A 26,533-nucleotide genomic window follows, 5' to 3' on the forward strand; every position below is an offset into this window, starting at 1 on the left:
AGGCAGCCATAAATCTCTTTTTAAACACGGCAGAAGCCAATTTCCTTGCTTAATTGTGCATGAGATGCAGCAGTTTATAAACTATGACATACCCAGCCATCCACACACAGGTAAACTTCTCGAAGTGAGGAGTGAAATTACATCTGTCCTCTCACAAGTCACGTGTCATCTGAAATGCTTTTCAGACTAATTACTGTAGATAGAGGCAAAGGTGCTTGAGTTTCTCAAGGTCTGCTCTTCATATTTCCAACACATGAAAGCATCCTGACAGCATTGTGAGGTGTGGATGTTTATTACCGGAGAAGAGCGTATAATTTTTCATCGTTTGGCAAGTGTTCAGGTATTGCTAACCTTCAAGTTTCAGAAACGAAGCAGGCATTTTCTCATAAGAGATATATGCTAATTGTTATGAAATAGAAGGAAACTTCTACTAGCATGTTTGGCTTCATTTATATGATCTTAAGTCTTCTCTATCCAGTGGAGAATTTTCTTTTTTTTAAGATTTTATTTATTTATTCATGAGAGACACAGATAGAGAGAGAGGCAGAGACACAGGCAGAGGGAGAAGCAGGTTCCATGCAGGGAGCCCAACGTGGGACTCGATCCCGGGTCTCCAGGATCACACCCTGGGCTGAAGGCAGCGCTAAACTGCTGAGCCACCCGGGCTGCCCCAGTGGAGACCTTAATAGGTACTGTGAAATAATATTTGTTGATATTCTCATTTTGCTTTTCAGTAGCAAATAAAGGCCCTCTTTGAAAATATACACACATGCTCAGAGCCATCACATACTATGAATGGGATATATTTCTGAAAATATAAAATATATATAAAATCCAAAATAATACAAAACAAATTATTAAAAAGGATAGCTATTTGCTCTGCATATTTATCTGAATCACTTGGTGTATCCATTTGAAATTACATAAATGTTCATGCTTTTTTCAAGATATGCCAATAAAATGAAACTCTATTAATATCTATATCACCTTATTGAAAAAAATTTAATCAGATTCATATAAAATATAAGAACAAAAATAAAAGAACTGCTTTTAATTTTTTTTGCTTTTTTTGCTTTTAATTTTTCAATGCTATATGCATATCTATATTAAAGTCTATGTGTAGAAACCAGACTATTTATCAATGAATAGATTGGTCTGCAATTAGATCAAATGATGTGGATCCAAATGAAAGTATAGAAAGTACCCTTCAAATGCAATTTAAATATGCATATACTCTGATGAGGCCTGTTAGTGATTCAGACAGAGGGACACATGAGCAATTCAGTCTTTAACCTTGTGGCTGGGCTTGAATTGGAACTGGTTAGAGAAGTGATGGTTTATCCTATATATCTAGAGTCAGAGCCAATAAGTCTCCGAGTTCTATATAGCTTGTTATATAGAAATAATATAATAAGAAATGCCAATTTCCATTTGGACAGGATTGATAAGCTTATTTGCAGTTAACTAGCACTCAAATATGAACTGCTGCATGCACACTGGTTAGACCAAGCCATATTTTGAAAAATCACCTCCTCTACATTAATATCTGTATTTGGATTTCAGGCTTTTGGGCTTTCCTTCTTTCTTGAGTGTTGGAGGTAAATGCATATATTGGCAAAAGTGACTGTTGGACTATCAACCAGGAGATTAATGAGGGACAACTGAACAACAGATCAAAAGCAGTTAAACTGCTCTGTGTTCCTAGGGAAGGATGGATGGGCTGGGGTACAGTGAGACAACCTAGGTTTGGGGCTATTTCATTCAAGGAGAAGAATGAAGAAGGACAAGACGGTAGGAAGGTAGCCAGCTAGCAGAAAGCTACAAGAGCAAGGGTAAATAGTATAAGGGACTTAGTTGAGACAATTTTGAAGAAAGAAGGGAAAGAATAAAATTTTTATAGGGAGAACCAAAGAGGATTACAGAAGCCAGAATGGGGGTTTTGGGAGTTATACTAATATTAACCCTTTAGGTGGTTTTTCAGATAATAGTAGTTGTTCTTACTGTTAAGACTTGGGGGTGTTCCTTTTGGGCTGAATCTTTTTGTTTTATTTTGTTCTCTTCTCCCAACTGGTAATACTCAACTGGTACTCAGAAACCCCAATAGTCTGTGTCTTTAGTCTAGTCATTTGCAAAAATGTACTCAAATCACTAGAACAATTTGAGATTTTTTAAAGATTTTATTTATTAATTCTTGAGAGACACAGAGAGAGACAGAGACATAGGCAAAGGGAGAAGCAGGATCCCTGTGGGGAGCCTGATGCGGCACTTGATCCCAGGACCCCGAGATCACAACCAGAGCCAAAGATAAACGTTCAACCACTGAGCCACCCAGGTGCCCCTTAGTTTGAGATTAATTTTCAGTTCTTCAATTTATCAATATTAAAGCCAAAGTCAACTCCATGGATATGCAAGCTATGCAATTGCACCAGACCCCACACTTAGAAGGCCCCTCCTTGAGGTTTAATGCTCTGAGGAACACCATCTTGAAATTCTTAATAATTCTCTCTTTGAATTGAAGTGTTGTAGGTCAAATCAGACAGGATAGTGGATCATGCGCCAAGGGCCTGCAGCCTCAGCCCACAAGAAAATCACCTCCCTCTGCCTCCATCTCTGCCTTAATCTTTGCCTTCCTGCCTCTCCAGGATATGTTCTTAGCCACCTGCTCCTCTCCCCCATCCCCCCGCCCCGACCCACCATCACTGCCAACCTCCACCTCAGAGCCTGAGTGTTAAGTAGCACGGGGTGAGATCAGGTGCACATGCTCTGTGTCCTGAGTAGGAGGGTAGGGACCTGAGTGCCTGTGAGGGTCTGACTCACTCTGAAATGTCCCTGTGCCCAAGGGACCCTGTGCTTAAATAGAAAATTTAAACCACCATCGGAAAGAGAGAAAGAGGAGAAGAATGGCTACAAAAGACATGGGGAAACCTTTGTACTGTTTTTTAAACAAGGGGTTTAAAACACTTTCATCTTGAGCTGAGCCCCCACAAATTTTGTAGCTGCTACTCATTAAAGATTTCTTTTTTTTTATTTCAACTAAAAAAAAAGTGATTAGTCCAGTGCTATTCAAACATCATTTAAAGGACAGGATTCATTTTTCAAGGAAATGTTATAGGAATCACCCATACTGAAAAGAGATCGGAGTGAAGCTGCCTTTTCCTGATCTCCCATGAAATGCAAGACTCCACTGTTTCCTCACTCCCCCTCCTCCCACAGGAGACCTCCACTCAGTCATGTGATCCTACAGCTCCAAAACATACAGTCTGAAGAGCAGTCAACTATTCCATACTCCTCATTGACAGAAGTGGAAACCCAGGCCCAGAAATTAATTAGCTTCTCCAGATTCACAAAATGTTTCATGGTCAAATCCTTGTTAGTATCCAGATGACTTGATATCCAGTCCCATATTTTTCTTCTCTCTCAATATTCCTCCCTATACTACCTCCCCTCAGATATTCCCTTGCAGTTTTTGGAAGAACAAGCTTGCCTTGATTATGTTTAAGGAAGCCCAAGATAACATCCACCATGAGCATGTTGGTTGTGGCTGACAATGTGTGCAAGGGGGATGTCTCATGCCCAGGACCCAGGTCCTACTCATTCACCTAAATGTTCCCTTTTCCCTCCCTTCTGCTTTGTCACTCTGTGCTTTCTGTATGCTAGACACCGAGCTAAGAGCTTTACTTAGAATAATCCCACACTTCATTCCCATGGTTCCTCTTTAAGTGGTCAGAATCTGTACTCCCCTTACTTTAAACACAAGGATGTGGATCCCTAAAAGGGCAAAGTGAAGTCATCCAGCTAGGAGTGGCAGAGCTGGGATTTGGACACAAATCTGGCTGCCTCCACAGTCCTGTGCACTGACATGTAGGCAAGCCATTTCTTTTGCTGAAAAGAGACAAAATCAGGACTAGTCACTCCTGGGCTCCCTAGGGCTCCCCAACCTCTTTCAGCCATCAGCCTAGCGATGGGAGGACCTAATGGGCCTGTCTCTCTCCAATGAGGTAAGAAAGCTCACCCATTGCAGGAGGCTGCCTGTGGCTTAGCATTTCCTAGAATCCCAAGGATGGAATGGGAATAACTATTCATAGGATCTCAGAGTTGCTTAAGATGTGTATCTCAGGAGTATATTTCAAAGGAAAACAAAATCCTAATTTTTGATTACTGTGCAAGCTTCTAAGGCTGCGGCCCCAGCTGCAATAAAGGGTTGCCAGAGCCTGCTGCTGCCCTGGGCTCTTTTCCAACAACCAGTCTTGGAAAGTTGACAGGTTTTCCCCATGAGTGGCAACCCCTGTTGTAGCTTCCTATTTTGATCAATCATAACACTTAAGGAATTTGCTACAGTTGATGCCCTGAATCACTGGATTCTGGACACAAAGTTTGTCCCCTCACTAAGGAAAGGGGAAAGTTTATAGTTGTCATATTTTATCAAGATTGTTCTTTTCCTGCCTCAAATAATTGAAATACTTGCCTTCATAGTCTCTAATCTTAATCTTCAAATATCACCTTTTTAAGAAAAAAAAAATTAGCTAAGTTTTGGAGGTATCATTAGCCAAGTTTTAAAGTGTTTGACAGAGTGACTATGTCTGACTTCTGTGCTTAAGTAAGTGTTTTTTGGGGGTGCTTCGTTATTTTGGGGTTAAGTCCCTCAGCTTAATGAACACTGGAAATTTTCTTCCCAGACACATAAAAAAATTTGACACATAAAAAAAGTTGTTACATTGCAACTTAAAGGCTATTTACAATATAATATCTATATGCAATAGAAGTACTCAATTTAGGTGAAAGGCAGTTTTCTGATTTTAAAGTTTATAGAAAATTTCCAGGGACCCATAACTGCCCTTTCCTTGAAAGTTTCAACAGAGTGATCCAAAATAATAATAGCACGCTTTACATTATACACATTCATGCATTTGTGCTGTAATATTTATTGAATATGTTCTATTTTCCTAAGTGTGGAGGACACAGGAATATTTTGGTTTCATCCCCTCCTTGGTATATAACTGGACCAAGAGTTTTAGGTGTTGTGATTCAAACAGGTTCTGGGTACAGCAAAGGTAATAAGGAAAGAGTGGTTAATACTACTGGGGTTGGTAAATGTGGGGCTCGGAGAGATAGAATTCAGGTAAAGCTTCATAGAATAGGAAAGTGCATAACAGATCAAGGAAAACACTAGGCAACATCCAATTTATTAACGTGCAGTGCTTTATTAATTACTACCTTGTTTAATTTACATGATCTCATTGACTTTTGTGTTATACCAAGGATTATATGACAGAGGGATCATCTTTATTTTACCAGCAACATTGTTTTGGGGAAAGATCAAATAGAAGGTAAGATATAGAACCAGGACTCAAACCCCGGTGTTTTTTGTTTTTGTTTTTGATCCCAATTATGTTCTCTTTCCATTATAGAAGAATGATGGCAGGACACATGTCTGCTCATGGTTACTATCAACAATACCCAGTGCGTAGTCTATTTGAATGACTCAGTGACACCCCAGGAGAACATAGTAACACATCAAAGCTACAACACAACTCTGGTGTCATAGAACTAAAGAAGCTCTTGGAATCAGGACACCAAATTCAAATCACCACACGGTCATTAACTAGCAGGATGACCAGGGGTAAATCCCTTGGCCCATTTGTAAGCTTCTTTTTTTTTTTTTTTAAAGATTTTATTTATTTATTCATGAGAGACACAGAGAGAGGCAGAGACACAGGCAGAGGGAGAAGCAGGCTCCATGCAGGGAGCCCGATGCGGGACTCGATCCTGGGACCCCAGGATCATGCCCTGGGCCAAAGGCAGATGCTCAACCGCTGGAGCCAGCCAGGCATCCCCATTTGTAAGTTTTTTACCCTGTACAATCAGACAGTCATGTCCACGCCACAGAATTACAAAAGACTGTTTCTGTTGGAAACACATATTTGATTTTATTTGAATCTAAATTTCAGTTCCCTGCTAGCTTATTCCAGAATCTTTTACCACTCCCGTAATCCATAATAGCCACCCTCAGCAGCCTCCAAAGTCATCAAAAATGGTGGAGGGATGGAAATTTTGTGAGCAATGGAGTGACAAGGTCAAAACTGTTTTCTTAATTCATGTCACATTTCTTTTATACCTTGACTTATCTCCTTTTAAAATTCTTTTCCAGAAAAGTTTCCCCTCCCACTTTTGATATACAAAGCCTCCCCTGAGTATTGAGTATTCCCTTCCATCTCAATTCCACCTGTTCAAAGGAGGTCCGACACCTCACTGTGGTGGGTGTGGATACAGGGGGTATGAACAACTGAGGCCACTGTGCTCATCAATCCGCCACAAGAAAGGGGCAGAAATGCAGACTCTCCCTTCATAGCCACAGTGAAAAGCATATCCAGAAATAAAGTCAGGAGTTATTCTAGGTGGTTTGTTTTCTTTAACGGATCTATTTCTGATCACTCTGTTGGCATTGGAGCAACTCTCTGAACATGGGAATTTCTCTAACATTCGAGTGTGGCAAGATCATCAGAAATCAAGTGAACAAGGATCCATGAGGCAGAGGAACTAATACTAGGCAGCAGCCAGACCCCACCAAGTCGGCATTCAGGGAACGGGGTAGTTCAATAGAAGGGGGTGGCTTTGTAAATGTCAGCAGGAGCAGGGAGGGGAAACCAGATGACCTAAGTGCCCGAACAGTCCAAGCTCTCTCCACTGCTATGACTAATGATTTGATAAATGAAAAAATGTACTTCAGCTGGCAGGTCACTACATCACTATTGTGTGTTTTCCTTTAAACCCTGAGAGCCAGAGAGGAGGTTCCTTTTGCTGTTTGCAACTAGAAATTAATGATTTATTTTCTCACACGTGGACATGCAGGCAGGGACCACATCACTGTTTTCCAAGTCGTAAGCTGCCCTCTCACGTGGCCAGGCAGGCGTTCCCACCATAGCAGGCCTCCACCTCCAGCCTCTCCCGTGTATGATTTCTGCGATGATGATTTTGGGTCATTTACATTATAGAGAGAAATAGAGAATGATTAAGTGTGACCACTTATGATGTCTGTCTTCATAAGATCCTATAGCATGCTGCATCAAATTTGAAAGCAAAAACACTTAATTATTTCAATTAAGTGATTTATTAGATTAGAATGTGTAAAAGGCTTCTTTTGTGATGTTAGAAGAGACTTGACAGATGTAGACGATCAAATTGCATGTTTTCATAAGATTAACACACTATAGATGGATACCTGGGAACAGACTTTTTTTTTTTTTAACCCATCTTCCAGGAAAAGTAGGTTTCACATAACTCACTCATCTTTGAACGGTATCGCATAACTATCAGCCAGTTACATACAAAAGTGAATCAGAGTCCAAATCACGTTGCCAGTATCTTGGCACCGGATTAACAATGACCACATCTTAATGGCACGTTAAATCTACTTGCATTGCTTAAATGTCAAATGCCATTTCGTCATTTGAATCAGTGAAGTAGTGATAAAGGTGTTCCAATTCCCAGTCCAAATCTCCCTCCACAATATTGATATAACGAACTCATGACTAATTTATTTCCAATTACAACTTTTATACGTGGTATTTAAACAAATATAAACCTTTCATTAGGAGTTGCCATGGAGGTCATGAAATATTTAGGCTCATTAGCTTTGTTCTGCTTTCCTGTAGCATGCAGAACTAATAATCTTGATCGATAGCTCAAATTCAGAATATCCCTGTAGTCTAAAACAAAATTTCCAGCTGTGAGATTGGCTCCACAGAATTTCTTGTAAAATCAAACTAATCCAACAGATTTGGGTACAAATTTGCATATTTATCGATTTTTAACTCCTCCAAAACCATTCTTATGGTACACTTTGTTAGTCCTGAGCTATAGTTTAGATTATAGCGGTCAATTACTGGATTCTGTTTGAAGACTATTTAAAGAAGAGATGTATCAGATTGTGAGGCATTAAAAATGAAGAGAACACCCAGTGTTGGCAAGGATTTGGAAAACAGGTCTGCTCTCACATTCCCCTGTTAAAAGTAGTAATTAGTACAGTCTCTCTGGAGGGCAATTTGGCGACAGGTATGAGAAGCTATAAAAATATGCATTCTCTTCCATCCATTAATTCTACTTCTAAGAACTTAATTCAAACAATGGATTAGACAAGTATTTATACAAAGGTGTAGATAAAAAGATTTCAACTTGGCATTCTTCATTCCAGTTAAAATTAGAAACAATCTAAAAGCCTATTAATTAAAAATAGGTCAAATACATTATGGTACATTCAAAAAAGGAAACAATATAGCTATGAAAGTAATGATATAAATCACAATGAAATGATATGAAAAGTGGTTTCAATATTGTTAAGTGAAAAAGCAGGTTATCGGGCAGTGCATTTATGATTCTACTCTAGTAACTATAGAAGTAACTATGTGTGTGTGTTTACTTATACGTATTCATGTGGACTTGTGTGTGTATACACATAAAGTCAGTAGCAAAGTGAACAGGGTGTAGGCAGTAGTTATACAGGGACAGTGGGAAAAGGATGATAAAGATGATGATTAATTTTTAATTTCTATTTTTTAATTTTCTATTTAAACTTTTTAGTTCAAATTACTTGTATCAAAATAAATACATGAAAGTAGAGTAAGCTAATTCCGTTGAGTGTATTTCCCTAAAGCAGAAACTAAACTGCTACCCAGATAATTCACTGTCCAGACTAGCCTGGCTGATAAAGAACTCTTGGGGCTACCTCGATAACTTATTCTAAGGAAGTTAGGTAACTAATACAGTATCAGATGATTTATCTAAAGTTATTCTTATAGAGAATTTCTCAATAACAGGTTTCCCTGTCTCTTCCAAGTTTCCTTTTATCCAAAACATTCTAACTACTTTTTTTTCCTCTGTCCTGGTGATTAGTTTGTGCTTGTCTATTAGGAAAGAGACATGGATTCCCCCTCTGTCTTTTTCGTATAAAACCTCTTCTGTCCTCACAGTCTCTGCCTCAGACTGAGAAGGAGGAAGAATATTTAGGTTCCCAAAGTGCAACAAGATTTTGGATAGAGTCCTCAGACAACTTACTCATTTTTTTTTCTCTTCCTGGTTTCTGGCTGAGATATGTGATGTTGGAACATTATAAATCCACATCCCAGTCTTTTAAAAATGAGGAAATACCTCCATAAAGAAACAAAAGCTCCTGAATTGGATGCCCTTAGAAATCCATCTAGTGGGGTGCCTGGGTGGCTCAGCAGTTGAACATCTGCCTTGGGCTCGAGGCGTGATCCCAGGGTCCTAGGATCAAATCCCACATCAGGATCCCCACAGGGAGGCTGCTTCTCCCTCTGCCTATGTCTCTGCCTCGCTCTCTGTGTCTCATGAATAAATAAATAAATCTTTAAAAAAAAAAACCTATCTAGCTACAAATAGTCTTTAGAAGAAGCAGCCTGGGTACTGAGAGTAAATAATAAGCTGCCTGAGGTTACACTATTCGTATGCAGCATAGCCAGAACTGGACTTGAACTCTTCACACTCTGGGTCAGATTTGGAGTGGGATGCAGGGTCCAGCTAGGGAGAAGAACGTTAACAGAGTGAAAGGATGATATATAAAGTATTTGTTAAAATTAGAGCCAGTAATAAATCTCTTCATTGACCAAGGTCTGAAGGAATTAACAAATAAGAATAAGGCAATGGGATGGCAAAAGATGGCCTTCATTACTGATAAAACTGATATGGGAGGCAGTGGCTAATATATTTGGGAAAGTGGACTTACCAATACTGAGCCAGAATTAAGGCAGGCATCCTCATCCAGACACAGAACATTCTGGAACACCATAACCTCCTCTCTGGGAGCAGGCAGGAAATAAAACGAACCCTTGTTCTCTGTAGGCAGGCTACCTGGAAAGGAAAAAGGGTGAAGTGAGCTGAGTATGCCTACTTCCCTCTTCCTTAACTTACCCATAAGGAAGTCTTCCCTCCTCCCCTCCAGAGCAGTAGATGAGAAGGCAGGAGAGACCAGGAAGGTTACACTAGCAGAGCTTCCTCCAAGTGATAGGAAACATCAGGGGTGTGAAAGAACCATTCCCATACAGCACACCGTGTTGTGTGGTCTGATAATTTCAAGCCCAAAACAGTGTTTTCTTTTTCAGCTATCATGAATTTGATGCATTCCTTGGAAAAAAGAAATAAAGAGGATATGACAAACCAGGAGAGCTGGCTCTTCACATTCCTCTTACCCCATCCCATCACTTCCCATCACTCCTTCTCGCAGATGGAGCATATATGACTTCCTGAGTTGGAGGAAGAATACTTTATTTGTAAAGGAAGGAGATTTTTTTAGAAGATGAGATTCTCAGGTAGGAAGGCAGTGGGGGAGCACCCAACTGATATCCCCTTTAGGTTGGAAGAACCCACAAGGTAGAAGAGGCTAAGATTTTTCTCCACAGATGAAGTATGATGAGAGAGAGCACAGTAGATGTATCCCAGGGCCCTGGGACATGAGAGAGGGTAAAAAAGAGAAGGTAGCATGGTCCATCTAGTAACACCTCCAATACCCACAACACACAAGTGAATAGAGGAGTTTCAGAGAGCTCGCTTGACAAGGTACATGTATATCAGTTGACGATAAGCCTTGGGTCACAGGCCCTGGAACACTGGCAAAAGAGGTGAGATCTCCCAAGCATGTGTGAAGAGTATTACTGGTTGGTTTCATCACTGAAAAGTCTGAGGAGAATCAACGATGTTGAGAATGCTCTGTCAAAACTGAAGTAACCGCTCGACATAGCCAGGCAGAGCAACCATTGGTATCCTCATCCACACGAAGTGGACAAGAGTAGAAATTGAATCCCACCTTCAGTATATAAGTGTATGGCCTGTCATGAAGAAATTGTCCCCTGCTTGCAAGAAAGACTCCCTTCTCTTCCCCTCTGCTTCATTCTTGAGAATTGAGTATTGAGGTAAAGCAGAAGAAAAGCAACATCAAAGGGAAAGCTTTGAACTGGGCTGAATCTGAGGAAGCAACCTTGAATTTATCCAAAAAGCACTGGATTGAACAAATACGTTTTAAAAAAATATGTTATTCTGTGAAGGACCAGAAATGGGGGCTAATGAGCTCAGGCAAGAAAAGTTCCCTTTTGCATATGTGGGTTTGGTGAATTATTTGGATTGTGGGTCAATATAACCATATTCATAATTTGATTGTGCTATTGTGTTTTTTTTTCTAACCACTTCAGGTGGGGGCACTTGAAAAGAAAAATTCTAATCTATCACATGTACTAAGATTAACCGAGAAGCAGATTTTTACAGACCTGATTGTAAAGTGCTCTGAGGAAGGCAATTCTAAGTACTTTCACAAGAGAATAATATTTCTCAGTTGTTCTTTGGCATTTAATCAAGACCCTCAAATGAGATAAATCCAAAATCACAGCTCTGAACAGCAGTAGCTGAGAAGTGGTTGTTTGGAGGATATAATCTCTATGACAACCTTGTGTTTGAGAGAGTTCTTTTTAGATTACATCAATGATACAAATTTCCTCGAAGAATGACGTAATGGATTTTAATACTCATTTTCTATTTTTTTTTAATTTTGTGCAGATGATGATGTAACAGGCTGAACCAAACATGACAACCGGTCTTATATATACCATTCCTCTGCTGCTTTGGTAAATTACAGCTATGGTCTCCAAGTAGTAATTAAAAGGTGTTTATGGATAACCACCAGCATACAAAGTTATCTAGATGTTCAATACATGATCCAAGAATCTTAAAATTAGAGAGCTAGAGAAACTTACATATTTTTCCAGTCTCCTTCCTCCACCCCAGTTTCACAGATGATAAATCCAGGGCTTAGAAGACTATTTGCTATTTAGCTAAGATGACTAAATTCACCTGTGACAGAGAGCACCTAGGTCTTGGGAAAGCCATTCTTGGCTTCTTGTACTTGCAACTAATATATTTCTATTTTGATTCAATGTCACAGAAAACCTAATATGTGAAGATGTATTATCAATCCAGAATCAGGCAGGACAGTATAGACCTTCAGAGCCTGGCCCCTGAGATTAGACTGCTCGGTTTCAATACTCGATGCCTCCATTTATTAGCTGTGTGAGTGAATAAGTAGCTTAACCTTTATAGCCTAAATTCGTCTTTGTGTAATGGAAAAATTAATAGTGTCTATCTCCTAGAGCTCTTGTGAGGGTTGAATGGTTTAATGAGTATAAAGCATTTAGAATAGAAGCCTACATAATACAACTCCATCTTCATATATTTGGGGACATTCACCCATGGAGGAATCACATACCAGCATGAGCACAGTGAAGAATTGAGAAGCCAACATTTTTTTGTATTTATGCTTTCAATCTGCTTATATATAAATATGATATTTATTGGAATTGAGTGGAGATGTAACATTGGTAAGAAAGACTAAGAATTCTGGGTAATTCAGGCCCTTAACTTTGGATATCACCTATTGTCCTCTCAGATATTTTTCACCCTTTCTTATCATTTCTAAAATAATAAGGAAAGTTTTAAAGGAAAAGAGAAAATTAAGAGCAGCTGATAGAACTCAGCTGGCCCCTTTATTGGCCACACTGAAAATGTAGAGAGAGTGACCTAAATTCAAACACAAAACATCCCAGGACATCTTAGCATCCCCTTTGCCCTGATTAGCCCTATTCCCCTACACTGAGTCTCTCAGCTGGGGAATTCCTATTTGCAAATCTCAATGTGTCCTCATTTGGATGAATCCTGGGAACCCAGAGATATCACGCAGCATCTGGGAAACATGGGAAGCCCTTCAGTTTGCCTCCCCAGAGCTATCCAGGGATGAGAAACATCTGTTATCATCTTTTCAGTGGCAGGGTATTTGATGGGTTTATTTTTCTGCTTTGCTTGGGATATTCTCAGCTCAGCAAAATACTTTCCATAAAGAAGTCATCGAAAATAAGGTATGATAAACTAATGAACTTGAAGCGTTATCAATCATAGAAATACTGTAAAGCATCTCAGTTTTAATGACCTCCCATTATTGAAAAAAAAATGTACTTAAGATTTTCAAGAGATTACAAAAAAGAAGATATTCGAAAAATAGTGTTTGGGGCTCTTTGCAGGACAGCACCCAAGAAACAAGCTATCTGTGAGAGTGGTTTGAGTACAACTGGAAGAAATAAAAAATGCAATGAAGCAGGTGCAAAGGGTGTTATAGTCATTGAGGCATTGATGTAACTGTCCTAAGTCCCATAAAAAAGTAGCATTTGGCATGTCTCTATATAAATGAGGTTAAGTTTGCCAGAAAAGTAAAGTAACACTACTGGTAAGTTAAAAAATCATATCCTATCAGAATTTCCCTGCAAATCCATCCAAAACTTCTATGAAACTTTAGTAATAGGCTGATTCATCACATATAAATTCCATTCCAAAAAATAAAAAAGGAACTGTAACTTTCCCACTGTTGCTCTGTAGAAATGCAAAGAGTAATATTGAAAATATGTTTTCTAATTTCTTGTTCATAAAGAAACATGCCATTTTCCTTAGTGACTATTTCTCCCTTAGGCTCCACCTCACTAAGGTAGTAGTGTGATAATAAATGGAGTATCTACAGTGATAAAACTGGATTATAAAATATTCTTTTTCTTAATTAAATGGCTTTGGTTATATGATACAAATGAGTATAAAGGAGCTTGCCTGATCGTAAACTGTCATTTGTCTGAGTTTCTAATTGTTCACCCACTTAAGCAGCTGACTTACAATAAGTTTAAGATTGCAAATCAAGCGGATGGCTTTAATCAGGGTTTAAACTACATGAAATTCATAAGAATTTTAGATGATCTAGAATTTTTTTCCCTCATGGCTGTGAGGAGAGAACATTCTGGAAAACAAGTCTTTGGATGGAGTACTGGAAAATATATTTTTTTTTAACTATTAAGGATCTGTTTACAATCTGTGATGTCCCTTTTGGGCTGCACTTTAGCTAAATAAAATGATAACCATCCTTTGTTTTGTTTATATCTTAGAGATTCCTGTGGTTGTAGACCTTCAACTCTGGGACTAACCTTAACTCACAGAGACCCCTCCCAACCCCCACTCCATTTTTTCTTACCCAAAAGACTTTGCAATGATTCTGCTCCGCTTCCAGTTCAGGAATGAATGCTCTAGAAATATTGCTTAGGAGTATGAATCAGTGGGTGTGAGAATGATAATGTGAAAAGTCATTTGCTTAGCTGGGGACTATAATGCACTAAAAGTGCATTAGTTAAACTTGTTAAGCATAGAGCGGGCTAAGCTAGTGCCCAGAAGAAAACAATCTGTAATAAAACGTGTTAACTCACTTTCAAGGTAAGGAATCCAGAAGATAGAGACGGTGAGGGAGAGATCCTATCCTGGGAACAGTGATCTAAGTTTCTGCCACTGGTTCACACGAAACAACTCCCCCAATTGGGTGGTTAAAAATTCTAGTAAGCCACCCCCACGGAGAAGCCTCCAGACCAATTCCTCTGCCAACTATTGGCATCCCCTCACCATTTGCTTTCTGCCTGGGGAATCGACTATAAAGCTGCTTGGATATGATGACTCCTTCATGATGAGGAAGAGAGGTGATAAGTGAACTGGGAGAAGTCAGTGGCTCCATCTTCATTCAGTAAGGTGACAAGGGGTCCAGGAGAGGCTGTTGGTCCCTCTTTTGACTAGTCAGTTTCTCTACTTTTGTTCTTCAGATAAACAGAACTAGGAAGAGGAATGAAAATAAACACTTGGCATGTCATGCATATGTACCTTTGCTCTGTTTGTTGGCCAGGGTCAAAATTGTGTGCTACGAGCGAAGGGTTTTTCTGAATGCAATGCTATGAGAAATCAATTCAGGTTTTGATATTTAAACTAAGGAGACAATTTCATTGTCACTTATCAAGTCTAGTGTTGATGAGTGTCTGAAAATAAAATGTTTTTAGGAGGGACTACTATCTTCTAAAATACTAGCAAATTCTTCATTAGAAAAAAATCCTGTGGTCTTATTAGTTTAGAAATCATGTTAAACAAAGTTAAGTGGGTTTATTTTCTGTAGAAATTCTCACAACCTTTAATGCACTGTTAATTTGCTATCATAGCTAATTAATTATCCTAGCTAACAGTATTATCAGAGAAAGAGAAGAGACAAGAGAGAAAAAAAAACATAATAAATTGCTTTAGGGAGGCAATCAACCACATTTGCTGAAATGTAATCAGTATGCATTATGGCCCCCCTATGGCCAGGAAAAAGTGATAAATAATACTGCATTAAATATCAGTTTATCTTTCTTATCTCACAGTTACATAGTTTGGGAAAGACACCAGGCATCGCCCCGGTGTCACATCTCTCAGATCACTGTCCTGTGAGTTTGTGCAAAAAAATTTAACTTCTCAAAGCCTCAAATTTCTCAGCCATAAAATTGAGCTAACACCTAGCTCTTGGGTTATCGTAAAGATTGTGTGCAACTATAAATGCAGCGAGGCACAGAAATAATTCGTTGTTTCCTTCTTTCTCTCCTGGACTTTCACACTTTCCCCAGCCGCAATCAGCCATTTGAACGTAAAGTGCATCACACAAGAATGAGAGTCATTCTCTGCTACAGTGTTCCACTTCTCTGCAGGAACAGTCGGTGTCCAAGAGTGATTGTCCCTAAAATGTCATCTGCAATTCATTCCATTTATCCATTCAGCTAGGCAGCCAACACGTTCCTATGAGGTATCTACTATGGGTCAGGCACTAGGGACAATGATAGGCATGTTTCACTCCCTGACTGAGCTTACTGTCTGGCAGTGGAAACCATCATTAAACAAGCCACAAATCTAATGTTCGGAGTTAGAACATTAGTTAGGGGGATGTTCAGAGTGCTAATTGTGCATCTGGGAATCCAGAAGAAGCAGTAGAGATTTAGAATAGCCACTCTTCCTCTGATACACAGTGAAGGCGCCAGCATAAAAATCACATCCATGGTGAAATAGGAAGTGAAGATGGGAGTGAAAAAGAAAAATGGGAAGGACTGTCCCTTGTCAGGTTTTTTCCCTTAACCTCCAAAAAATGCACAAAGATGTAAAGCGGAGCAATGAGTTTTTTCCAAGAGTGAAAAGCCAGTTCCCAGAAGAGCCATGGACATTGTCCAGGATTTTGGAGTTCTAGCCCAGATTCCCCACCATTGTATGGTGTGAAGTGGCCACAAGTGAGATAAACCTAGAGGAACTGCTTAAAATTTCCAACGAAGGATGACTCGATTATTTGTTTCTTCAAATGACACTTCCTCTGAATGTTTTTTTTTTTTCCTTCTCACTTCTCATGCTATCCCAAAATTTCACTTTGCTCTTACCAATGTCATAGCATATCTGATTGTACTTTCACAAGGTCAAGGACTATGTCATTTTTCTCTGTATATTTTCAGTACCTAGTTTATGTTGATTGATATAATTAATTAATTGACATATTAACTGAGATTAGCTTGTGCTACTTTGCATAAATAATTAATAAAACCCCAGTTTTATTTATTTTTTTTAAAGATTATTTATTTGTTTTTTATTTTTTTCCAAGGATACCTCTTTATTTAAAGGATTTTTTTGGTAATAGCTGTGGTCAGGAATACTTTTTTCTTTTTTTTTTTTTCCTTTTTTTTTCTTTTTGCCTTTATTTTTTTTTTAATTTTTCTATTGGAGTTCAATTTGCCAACATATAGCATAACATCCAGTGCTCATACCGCCAAGTGGCCCCCTCATTGCCCATCACCTAGTCACCCCTACCCCCCCACCCACTTCCCCTTCCACTACCCCTTGTTCATTTACCAGAGTTAGGTGTCTCTCATGTTTTGTCACCCTCACTGATATTTTCACTCATTTTTCTCCTTTCCCTTTATTGCCTTTCACTAATTTTTATATTCCCCAAATGAATGATACCATATAATGTTTGTCCTTTTCCGATTGACTTATTTCACTCAGCATAACACCCTCCAGGTCCCTCCATATCAAAGCAAATGGTGGGTATTTGTCGTTTCTAATGGCTGAGGAATATTCCATTGTATACATAGACCACATCTTCTTTATCCATTCATCTGTCGATGGACACCGAGGCTCCTTCCAGTTTGGCTATTGTGGACATTGCTGCTATAAACATCGGGGTGCAGGTGTCCCGGCGTTTCACTGCATCTGTATCTTTGGGGTACATCTCCAACAGTGCAATTGCTGGGTCGTAGGGTAGCTCTATTTTTAACTCTTTGAAGAACCTCCACACAGTTTTCCAGAGTGGCTGCACCAGTTCACATTCCCACCAACAGTGCAAGAGGGTTCCCCTTTCTCCACCTCCTCTCCAACATTTGTTGTTTCCTGCCTTGTTAATTTTCCCCATTCTCACTGGTGTGAGGTGGTATCTCATTGTGGTTTTGATTTGTATTTCCCTGATGGCAGGTGATGCAGAGCATTTTCTCATAAGTTTTATTTATTTAAGTAGTCTCTACACCCCATGTGGGGCTCAAACTCATGACCCCCGGATCAAGATTCGCATATTCCTCTGACTGAGCCAGCCAGGTGCCCCAACAAAACCTAGTTCTGTTTTTTTTTTTAAAGACTTTATTTATTTATTCATGATAGACAGAGAGAGAGAGAGAGAGAGAGAGAGGCAGAGAAACAGGCAGAGAAGAAGCAGGTTCCATGCAGGGAGCCCAACATGAGACTTGATCCCGGGACCCCAGGATCACGCCCTGGGCCAAAGGCAGACGCCCAACTGCTAAGCCACCCAGGGATCCCCCAAAACCTAGTTTTGAATTGGGTATTCTTTTGTGAAATATAATAAGTTCTTACTGAAATTATTTTGACCTTCAACTTTGCTGCCATTCTGTTCATATAAATGGCTGGAGCAAAGAAACTAGAGTAGTAAAAGGAAAGGTCTCCTCTTTGAAAGATATACTAGTGTCTAAAAACCTTATAGTCTTTTTCTCATAAATGCCTTCTGGGGAAGGACATTAAAGGCCGGCAGAAATTATTCTTGGTCTCCCCTCCTCCATTTCTGCACAATTGGTGAATCAGTTATCTTTTAGTGTAGTGAAGATGATCACGCTAAAAATGTTCTGGAAAAATAATCAAGACAAGTCAAATAGAACTCAGCTCAAGCACTTAAAGTCTTAATTTCAAATATATTTTGGAAATAACTTATTCTTCAAAAAAAAGAAAATAGGTATATTAGATACCAAGTTAGTCTCAAGCTTAAAATGATCATGTTATTTTTTAAGAGTTTATTTATTTATTCATGAGAGACATGGGGTGGGGGGGTGGGGGGCAGAGACACAGGCAGAGGGAGAAGCAGGCTCCTCACAGGGAGTCCGATGTGGGACTCCAGGATCATACCCTGAGCCAAAGGCAGGCGCTAAACCGCTGAGCCACCCAGGGATCCCTAAAATAATCATGTTAACTGTAGATTTAGGAATCGGTAGGAAGAGCTCTCAGTTGTTGATGAATAGAGACTGGGTGGTATGTTTCCACAGGCTTTACGATCCTGTAGTTGTGTCTCAATTTTGTCAACTTGAGGTTCACCTTACAGTTTGGTGATTCTATTCATGGAAGCTGTCTGGTCACTTAGCGAAGGATGAACAAACTAATTTTATCACTACAATTTTTTTATCATTATCTTAAATATGAACATTAATTCTTTTAAACTAGAATTGGAAAATAATTTGCCTGCTTGTTCTTGGGAAGCATCGAATATGAATTCTTTGAGATCTTTCTTCATTTAGCTTAGCAGTCAAAATTTGGTTGAATAATATTCTCACTGAAGTACATAACACAGGGACGTCTGGATGGCTCAGTGGTTGAGTGTCTGCCTTGGCTCAGTTGGTGATCTGAGGTCCTGGGATCAAGTCTGGCATCAGGCTCCCCATAAGGAGCCTGCTTCTCCCTCTGCCTATGTCTCTGCCTCTTTCTCTGTGTATCTCATGAATAAATAAATAAAAATCTTTTTTAAAAAGATAAAGTGCCTAACACAAGTCAGGAAAAAAATGTGCCCTTGGGGGTGCCTGAGTGGCTCAGTCGGTTAAGTGTCTGATTCTTGATTTTTGGCTCAGATCACCATTTCAAGGTCCTAGAATGGAAACCATGCTGGGCTCTGCACTCACTGGGCAATCTGCTTGAGGATTCTCTGTCTCCCTCTGCCCTCACTTGTGCTCTCTCTCTCTCTTTCAAATAAATAAAGTTCCTGGTAATATAGCTTTTCTAGACTATTTTGACACAATTTTGATTTAAGTCGAGCATTGTCACCAAGGGTGGAAACAAAAAGCTCTCCTTTACTCATCTTCTGAAGATGTTTATGTGACTCCATTTGTCTCCCTCTATTTCCCTAGGGGTTGAATTATATTCTTGGGTTTCTTGAAGGGTGTTTCACATATTTATATGGTGAGTTTAATTTCACATGGCCCTTTGTGGACAGGACTATTTGTCTTGCCAAATGGAGAGCCCACAACAAGTTTCATGTATGAGTTTAAGGGAAAAAGTTTAAGAGCATTTGCTTGAAGAAGAAACACCATCTCTTAGTCTAAAAAGATAGAGAAAAAATCAACTCTCTTTGTCTATAAATGGTTAAGAAGTTCTATTTGGATTAGTACAAATGAAAAACTTGCCTATAAACCGAATACCTTCCAATCACAAAGTTTTATTTACTGATTTACTTTTTTATTATCTATTTATACTTGACAGTGTTGTATATTGGTACACTTTCTAACTTGAGAGTGAGACTATTGAGCCAAATCTACCGTGGAGCTAGTGAAAACAAAAATATTTGATAATTTGGGATGCCAAAAAACCTCTGAATAGACAGTATACACAGACACTGTTACAGAGTGATATGAAAGACAGGAAATCACTTGGTAATTCTGGCCCTGGGTCCTTCTTATCTCATGTGGTTTTTCTGTATGTAGGTCTGAGACTGAAATATACATAGAAGTCAGATAAAAGTCAGAACCCCATGAACAAAAGACTGAATTCCCAGAAAACTTGATTATGCATAGGCAAAAGCCCCCCACTGCTGAAACTCTGCTCTCATTATCCAGACAAGACCAAAAGACACTATCCAGATGAGACCAACACACACGCATATGTAGTCTCTCTTTTACTGGCCATACAGATGATAAAACTCACCTATGTCTGGATTTAAAGAAACATTAAAGGTCTTGGATTCCAAATGTTTCAGACAAATTCCACCTCCCAGAAAGTCTCAGCCACAATGACTCAAGAATACCCTTGGCCACTTCCTAATTTGTTTTTGCTTTAAAATACATGCCTGCCTGCTCTTGCCTCTCCCATTAAAATACAAATCCTATGAGATCAAGAACTTGGTTGTGTTCTTTACTATCTACCCAGTGCTTACAACAATGCCAAGAACATGGTTTGTACCCAATAAATATTTGTCGAATGAATGATTGGTACCATTTGATTTTTCACAGCCACCATGCAAAATAACCAAGAAGACTAAATTCCTTGAGGCCAAGGGCAAGTTTGTGAAGCACTGTCCCTAGGCCCTAACACAGGACCTGGTCCATGCAAGTTGGCGCTGGAAAATATTTGGTGGCTGGCTATTTGGTGGCTGGCTGCCACTACTGTGATTTTACGGATGAAAAGCTGAACATTGAGGTGCTTGTTGACTGACCCAAGGACTTATAACTACTATTAAAGCTAGATTTAAAATATAGACTTTCTCTCTTGAAATTTACACACCCTATTTCACATTCATCTCACCAAATTACATTGTGTACATAAAATAGATCAAGCATACTGCTAGGAGTTAGAAATACAATGAAGAGAAACAAATGTAATCCATGAACTCAAGACATTTAATATATACTGAAAGAGTTAGACATTGGTGAAATAGGCACGCGAACCATGCAGAAGTGCCACTGTGATGTGGTCTACAAAAGATAAAAAAAAAAAAAAAAAAGATAGTGCTAGAACCACAATAATAATTTTTGATATTATAGAAACAACAGTGACCCAAATAGACATTCTTATTTCCCTAGTAGAGCTTGTCGGTACATTACAGAGACAATATTTTAGTGATATAAGCACTTTGCTTTGATTTATAAGACCTGGTCATAGCAACTATTGGTATAATCTGGGAAGAACCCTGAACCCTCTGCTACATAGGGATATTAATACAGGCTTCAATTTGGGAAGAGAACGAGGTACTGATATTATTGAGAATATCCATCCTCTTGCCATGCTCATCTACTAGATTCTGGTAAGTGCTCAATTTTCTTTATCTCACTGGACTGAGCTTGAAGTAAACTTGGCCTCTTAAATATTATCATAGCACAATTTCCAGAAGGAGTAATCAATTCTGCAGATGAAAGACCCTCGTATAAGTCAGGGCCCATTTCAGACCTCGGTTTCCCCTTCTCTCAATGAAGGGATTTGACTGGATTAGTTCAAAGGGCTGATTCTCAAGAGGATCTGCTCCTACTCACCATCACTTTTCTCCAGCACATACTACATGCATACCCCCCCACACACACACATTTTATAATCCTCTTTGAGAATCTACCTCTCCTAGTGTTTTATCAGCATCTGATTATAAGCCTATCATAGGCTGGAGAGCAAAAAAATGGAAAAATAGAAAGAAGTAGCCTCAGGCACAAAAAGCAATGTCATCCATTTACCCCCTGCTCCCAGGTCCATAGACTCCCTGTTGCTTCTAACAAGCGATCTTTGGGGCGGGGTGAAGGTCTCTAAGTTCATTTAGCATTGTGCTAATCAGACTTTTCCGCATGAGTTCCCTGAATCAGGCTTTGTGTCTGAGCTGCATTCATAAATAAAGCTCATGGTGACTCTGTACAGTCTTAGCTTTAGAGGAAATTTGTTCCAGGAAGGAAAGTGCTATTAACTGCAGAATGCAAGGGTAAGCAGAGACCCTTGCAAATAACTCCTAATAAACAGACGGGGCCAGGTGTGAAGCATGATTTACATCCTCCCACGGTACAAAGCCCTATAATGCCTTGGCTGCCGATGGTCATCTTGGAAATATGCCATCCTCCTCCAGGACATACTCACAGTCTAGCATTCCAGGTGGGGAGCAGCAGCGCCTTCGTTTTTATTCACCTCAAGAAAGAAAGCTCTGGGCCAAAATTAATAAAGGCAAAAGAGCATGAGGGGAAAAGGGGATATGTGACCAATGGTGAAAGAAATCTCTTCATGGTTGAAAGTCATCTGGCCTGAGGGCTCCTCTGGCTTGGGAAAATGTCCTCCTTTCAGCTGCAATGAAAAGCAGATCTCCTCCTCACCTTCAATCTTTCGTCCAGGGTTTGTGCTAGTCCAGGCTGTTTGACACTAAACAGGACTGGCCTTATGCTAGGTCATAGAAGTGACAAACTAGATGACATTATTTCATCTTCAGCCTTGCCTGCCCATCTTTTTTTTTTTAATATTTTTTATGCAGTTTCAGGGGATATTTTTAAATTTAAAATCAATTAATTAACATACAGTATATTATTAGTTTCAGAGGTAGAGTTTAGTGATTCATCAGTTGCCTATAACACCCAGTGCTCATTCCATCACGTTCCCTTCTTAATCCCCATCACCCAGGTACCTTATCCCCCCCAATCCCCCTCCTCTCCAGCAACCCTCAGTTTGTTTCCTAGAGTCTCCTAGACTCCTAAGACTCCTAGTCTCATAGAGATTCCTAAGAGTCTCTCATGGTTTGTCTCCCTCTCTGATTTCAACTTGATTTATTTTTCCTTCCCTTCCTCTATATTCCTTTGTTTTGTTTCTTAAATTCCACATATGAGTGAAATCATATGATAATTGTCTTTCTCTGACTGACTTAATTTACTTAGCATATACTCTCTAGTTGCATCCAGATCCTTGCAAATAGTAAGATTTCATTCTTTCATGGCTTAGCAATATTCCATTTTATATATTTATATATATCTAAATATATATACCATATCTTCTTTATCCATTCATCTGTCAATGGGCATTTGGGCTCTTTCCATTTTGGCTCTTTGGACGCTGCTGGTAAAAACATTGCGGGTACAGATCTCTTCAGATCACTACATTTGTATCCTTTGGGTAAATACCTAGTAGTACAATTGCTGGGTTGTAACTCTGTTTTCAACTTTTTGAGGAACCTCCATACTGTTTTTCCAGAATGGCTGTATCAGTTTGCATTCCCGCCAACAGTGTACGAGGTTTCCCCTTTCTCTGCATCCTCGTCAACATCTGTAGCCTACCCATCTTATATATAGCAAGGGAAAAGCCCTAGAGGGGAAGGAAATAAGCATATAGTGGATAAGATCAGGGGAAAAATGATAAGAGAAAACAGTTGGGACAGAGTAAGTATCAAGAGAAGAAAAACTAGAAATTTAGCATGGTGGAATGACCCTAGGTTGAGCACTCAGACCGGGGCAGTCTTAGTTCTAGTTATATGTGAGCCTCAACATTCACCTCTTATTTCTAAGCCCCAGTGTTCTCATCTATAAAATGGGCCTTGTAATATAGAAATACCTACCATTGCTTGGATTATGAAAGCTAAAGAGTCTTTCTAAAACATGGAATAATTGCACCAGTCTGAAGGAGACTCAGAAGGCAGGCAATGATTAAATGCAATGTAGTATGCGGGACTGAATTCCATAACAGATAGAGGAGGAGTTAAGATGGTGGAGCTGTGGGAGGACCTTATGCTTAGATCCTGGAACAGAGAAAAAGGACATTATTGGAAAAGCTGTTGAAATCTGAATAGTCTGTAGTTTAATTAATGGTATTACACTATTGCTCATTTCATTTTGATAAAATGAAAAAGAAGATACTGACATTAGGAGAAGCTGGGCAAAAGGTGTACAGGAACTCTCTGTACTATCTTTGAAACTCTTAGGTGAATCTAAAATTATTTCAAGATTGAAAGCTAAAAAAATTGAGTCCCCACCCTCTCTTTGCAACCTGATCCAGTCCTACTTGTCTTACCAAGCCCAGCTCATATCATGTCACAGGTATTGTTTCATCCAGCTTCTTCAAGAATTCCTGACTTCTTCTTCAGTTCCTTAACTGTTACGTATTGCAAAGCTTGAAAGTTGTCATTTCTCTTAAACCCCTGATCCAGCACTCATTAAAAATCCATACAGCTTATTTTAAAATGCAAAGTTAGGGGTACCTGGGTGGCTCAGTCAGCTAAGCATCTGACTCTTGGTTTCTGTTCCAGTCACGATCCCAGGGTTGTGGGATCCAGCCTCACTTTGGGCTCAAAACTCAGTGCACAGCGAGGAGTCTGCTTGGGATTCTCTTCTTCTTCCCCTCCCTCCCCTTGTGTTCCCCCAACTCATTCTTTCTCTAAATAAATAAATAAATAAATAAATAAATAAATAAATAAATTTAAAAATATATAAACATGTAGCCCTTTGTAAAAATGCAAATTGATTTGACAGAGTGAAGAGCTATCAACCACCCATAACTGAGGTTGATTTGCTTCTTACTGAGAAAAATCAGGGTTTTGTTAGTGCAGGAGAGAAATGAGGAAGGGGAGGCAGCAGACAGCAGGAAGGCACATGGTCACAAGGATGGAGACAGAGGAGTCCAGAGGGGAGGAGAAAAATAGAGAAAGGACAGTGAGAGGCAGCACTTATAAACATGTCTAATGAGTTATCTTCCATATGCCTTTGAGAGTAAGTTCAGCTTTGAAGCATTTCCAAGTTTGGGTTTCCCCCAGAAAATTAAGGTATTTCCCCAGAAATTGCTTGATTCCCCATCAAGCAATTTATGTGGGAGGTGATTGGAAGTAATACTCAGAGTGGGGTTGGGAAGTGGACAGGGAAGATAAAGTGAGTGTTATGAAGGCAGTTTCCAGCGTATGGAGCAGGAGCTTTGTCCCACTGGAGACCTCTAAGCGTCAATAATGTATGAGTCTCAGAGTTTTCCCACCCAGAAGATATTGGAGTCAGAGTACTTAATTTATGTACTGCCTGCCATCATCCATCATTGGCTGCCTGCCGTGTGTGTGTGTGTGTGTGTGTGTGTGTGTGTGTGTGTGTGTGGCGTGGGGGATATTCTCTGGGACTCCTAGTTACCTCGATGCTGCCACTGAAAGTTCTCAGGCAGAGCTGCTCCCAGAAAGAAGGGTTGCAGGTGGACACTGGTAACTTCAGCTATAGGGAACCGATCTACTCACTTCAAATTACAATTTTCCTACTTCCTAGCAGGGGGAGCTTTGACAAGTTCCACTGTGCCCTTTTCCTTGGGTTGTTGTGAACTAAAAAAGATTGATCGTGTAATGGCATTTAACTCATGGTCTCTGATGTGAAAGAGGCTCAAGAATTATTCTCTCCACACCTCTCCCCTCAAACCATACCCACTTTTTGTGGCACAGATCCAGAGCTACAGCCTCAGAGATTGTACTGGGGTACAGAAACCAAGCACTAAACCCATGATTTCACTTTGGGAGAGGGAATGTCTCCCATCGTTCAAAGGGAAGTGAGGGTAGAGGAAGGAAGAAAGTGGTAAACAAAAATCAACATCATGGCAGCCAAATGGCTCTTCCACTGAATTTTTAAGGCCTGTGCAAAGAAGCAGGAAAACCTGTTTCCATGAGTACCTTTCTCATGGGGTATCCCAGAGATCACTCCCACATAAGGCCCCATTAGCCACTCAACATATGTATTACATATTCCAGCCTGTGGGTTTGAGGCACCACAATGATTTTAACGAAGTGCATTTATGGGGCTTTGCCAAAAGCTCCTCATAGAAAAACTAATATCTTTTCCATTTCTTGGGTCCTTAGGGAAAGATAATATTATAAACCATTATCCAGAGATTCTTCTTAAGACTTTCACAGCTTGACAGCCCTTCCAGTTTCCTTGAAGGGTGAGTTTCAGTTGTTTGCACACCAGTGCTTTCTCAAGTCCCCTTTTCATCCCAAATCTACCAAAGCTAAACATGAACCGTTCATTTTGAACAGGAACTTCATGTCGCTAAACTTCAAATAATTGCTGACAAACAAGCAGGACTTCAAATAACTGAAATTTGGTGAGCAGTTCTTTTGAGACCAAAGAAGGAGATGTCAGTATATCACTTACCTAGGAGAATTTTTTTTTTTTTTTTTGAGGCAGCATCTTGCAGGGAATGGTCTGAGGTAAGGGGCACTCAGTTTCATCGCTCAACTGCCCTCTACTTCTACCTCTTTATGGATGGTCCAAAGGAAACTACAAAGCTGTCATTTATGCTTTATGCTACCAATAATGACCTGCTAAGGAAGACAAGGAATCCAGTCCTTTCTAGTTACTTACCTGAGAAAATGATGCTTATTGGCTTCTCCTGGTCGAATCCTAGACTGAACAGAGCTTACCACTGTCCCCCCTCCCCCCCAAGACAGGGAACAAGTTGCAAGAGAAAAACTCAAGAATGAATGATACCCAATTAGTTACAAAAATGTGAGCCATTTCTTCTTTGAGTATTTTCACACGGGCACCTTCCTTTCCATTCTTTTTGTCATCCTCGCTTCTGAACTCTCACCCCTACACCATCAGGATATATCTATGGATACTCACCTCAACTCTGTGGATCCAGACAACTAACATATTCCTTCAGTTCCTCA

The sequence above is a fragment of the Canis lupus genome, chromosome 13, assembly GCF_003254725.2.
Source record: "Canis lupus dingo isolate Sandy chromosome 13, ASM325472v2, whole genome shotgun sequence".
NCBI lineage: Eukaryota > Metazoa > Chordata > Mammalia > Carnivora > Canidae > Canis > Canis lupus.